At 41.4% G+C, this 3,161-nt stretch overlaps 1 long non-coding RNA gene across 1 annotated transcript; it reads left to right on the forward strand.

Annotated features, from left to right (window-relative positions):
• The first annotated feature begins 203 nt into the window (after window positions 1–203).
• Window positions 204–1,724, forward strand: LOC139085315 (uncharacterized). The gene is made up of 2 exons (XR_011543596.1): window positions 204–391; window positions 1,330–1,724. It is a non-coding gene; the product is annotated as an uncharacterized lncRNA (long non-coding RNA).
• Window positions 1,725–3,161: the final 1,437 nt, after the last annotated feature.

Consider the following 3,161-nt stretch of genomic DNA (forward strand, 5'->3'; position numbering starts at 1 on the left):
CAGCCCTGTTGATTTTTGCGACCTCCTCATCCTTGGCAAATCCTTTGAAGTCATGGACAAAACTCTTGAGTGTCTTGTTCCAGATGCCATTCATTCACTCCTTGGTGACATCACCCCAAATCCAAGCAAGGTTCTTGATACAGTTGTAGACGCTTTCATCATTTCAGAATTGCATCAGTGTCTTTTCTGTCCTCCTCAGTTGCAGCAAAAGCCTGGGCAAAGGTCTTCCTCAGGTAGTAGACCTTAAGAGCTGTTATAACTCCTTGATCCATTGGTTGGATCAAAGAGGTGCTGTTTGGAGGAAGAAACACTGCTTTGATATTGGGATGAAGATCATCAACCAAAGAAGCACGTCCAAGAGCATTATGGACAATTAACGAAATCTTGAAAGGTACGTTATTCTCCAAATAGTACTTCTCCATTTCGCTGGCGTAGCGATTCAGGAGGGCATCTTGGAAGAGGAGCTGGGTCATCCAGGACTTTATTGCTCCTGTAGTACACTGGCAGTGTGTGCTTACTGATATGCTTGAAGGCCCTGGGGTTCTCACTGTACCAGACCACAAAGGGTTTCCATTTGCAGCCTGCAACATTGTCCCCAAGCAAGATTGTTATTCTGTCTTTAAAAGTCATGATGGGCCAGCCCAGTGGCCGAGTGGTTACGTTTCGCGCACTCCACTTCGGCGGTCCAGGGTTTTGCCAGTTTGTATCCTGGGCACGGACATGGCACTGCTCATCAAGCCATGCTGAGGTGGCATCCCACATGCCACAACTAGAAGGACCCACAACTAAAAAATACACAACTATGCACCGGGGAGCTTTGGGAGAAAAAGGAAAAATAAAATCTTTAAAAGCCGTGAAACCTGGCATTGACTTGCCCTCCTTATGGATGAAAGTCTTCTCAGGCATCTATTTCCAGAGTAGGGAAATTTCATCCATACTGAATATTTTCTCTTGCAAGTAATTTTCCTCCACAATCAGCTTATCTAGTTTCCAAAATTCTTCAATGTCTTCACATCAGCGCTTGCAGACTCATCACTCACTTTCACATTATGTAACGAATAATGATTCTTGAATCATTTAAACCTGGCAGTAAATTCAACAGCGTAGATGGGTCCAGCTTTTTCTGTCAACATTGCCAACAAACTTTTTGCTGTGGCTATGATTGTCATGGCGCTGGGAGAGATGTGCTTCTGTGTCTGGTCTTCAAGCCAGGTCATTAGAAGTTTCTTCACCTCTGATATAGGCCCTTCTCGAATTTTTGTTAGTCTTGTTGTCTCTGATGAAGCAGATCCTTTAACAGCTTCTATCACTTTGTTCTTGTTCTTTCAGATCGGAGCTACGAGTAACGCATTGTGCTACAACATTATGACAGCTATGAAGTCACTAGGCAACAGGAATTTTTCAGCTCCACTACAATCTTATGGGACCACCGTCGTGAAGGCGGTTCGCTGTTGACTGAACCATTATGGGGTGCATGACTGTATTGACTTTGAGCCCTCATCTTCAAGATGAGGAAGCTGATCTACCCCATTGGATGAACCAACCAGGTAGGGCTAGAACTATAGTTCTCATTTCCTGCTTCTCATCCACCCACGACGGTTTCTAAAGACTGTTGGAGCAAACCCCTCCCACTAAGGGAAATGAATTCTGCTGTTATTAAGAGAGAAGAGTTGTCTGATCTAGAAATTAACATGAAGCATTACTGATTTGGAGACATCTGGAAATCTAGAATAGATAAATCCTTGAAAATGAAGGATTTTTTTTTGCACATCTATCTTTCTGCTTGACAGTTAAAAAAATCAAAGTGAAAATCCAACTTAATGCTGTTCATATAGATTATGCATAGAGCATAAAGTATGTACTACAAAAAGAAACTTCTATGTCTCCTGAAACTACTCAATTCACTATGCGATCTCTGCCAACAAAGTATCAGGTTCTAGATAAGCAATTCCACCCAGATTTTGGAGGCAATACTATTTAATTTAATTGTAATCTTTTCACCAAAAGCAATGTATTATAAAATGTGGTTTAAAGTTTAAACTGAGATAAACCTTTTTAATGATCAGGAGGCAAAAACGCTATGTCAGACTATACATTCTGTTGCTATTTTTGTTTTTTCAAATTTGGAAAATAAAGACAGAGATAGCTCTTTGTGTTCAGCAAGCATGTGTCGACCATTCTTTCTACATACACCATCATTTCTTTAAGAAAACAGAACATGCTACAGAATAGACCTTTCCATAGGGCCTCAAGCTTAAGTTTCCAGAGTTTAGAGAAGCAACATCCATCAAGTTCCCTCAACTATTGAGAATAATGCTGTTTTTGTCACACACAGGGTCTATTTTGAGCTCAAATATACACATCGACTTTAGACTATAGGCTTGCAGGCCTGTCAGCACAATGCCCCATTACAAATTGTCCCTTTAGCAAGATGACCTCATTTTAGTAGCCTGTTCTGGTTTCTACATTCTTCCAGGTTTCACAGTTCAGTGCAGTCAAACAAGGTGATGGCATTTTTAAGGCTCTAGATTTTATTGGTCTACGAATTAAGGTAGGTGGCCAGGTGCTATTTCAGGGTTTCATCTGGCAACCTGGTGCTAAATTTGAGCACACTGAGACTAAGAGGGTTGTGATTTTTTTTAATGTACACTGGAAACATAAATGTTGGCATTTATGGAAGTGGCTGCTGTAACAGGAAGTGATTTCATATATCATTAGCTGAAATTAGATTAAGATTATAGGAAGGTCTAGGTTAAATCTGAATGATCATTAAAACCTGGGACATAATATTTTGCAAGAAGAATTTATTAGACTCCAAGCAGCCCCCATGTATGTTTTGAGCCTTCTATCTATTGGGTGCTAACAAAACCCCTATACTTTAATTATTTCACACAATACTTGCACATTTTAAAATTTCCTGTGAAGACAGAATCATGTCTGACTCAGACACATACCATGGCCGATGATCAGCCATGCTTGCTCTTTAAGTTGTATCCTTTGCTCAGGAATAAATTTTGCTCAAAAATGAACCATGCTGGGGCCCACCCCCTTGGCAGAGTCGTTAAGTTCATGTGTTCTGCTTCGGGGGCCCAGGGTTTTGCTGGTTCAGGTCCTGGGTGCGGACATGGTGCCGCTGGTCAGGCCATGTTGAGGCGGCGTCC

The sequence above is a fragment of the Equus przewalskii genome, chromosome 8 (assembly GCF_037783145.1).
Source record: "Equus przewalskii isolate Varuska chromosome 8, EquPr2, whole genome shotgun sequence".
Lineage (NCBI taxonomy): Eukaryota > Metazoa > Chordata > Mammalia > Perissodactyla > Equidae > Equus > Equus przewalskii.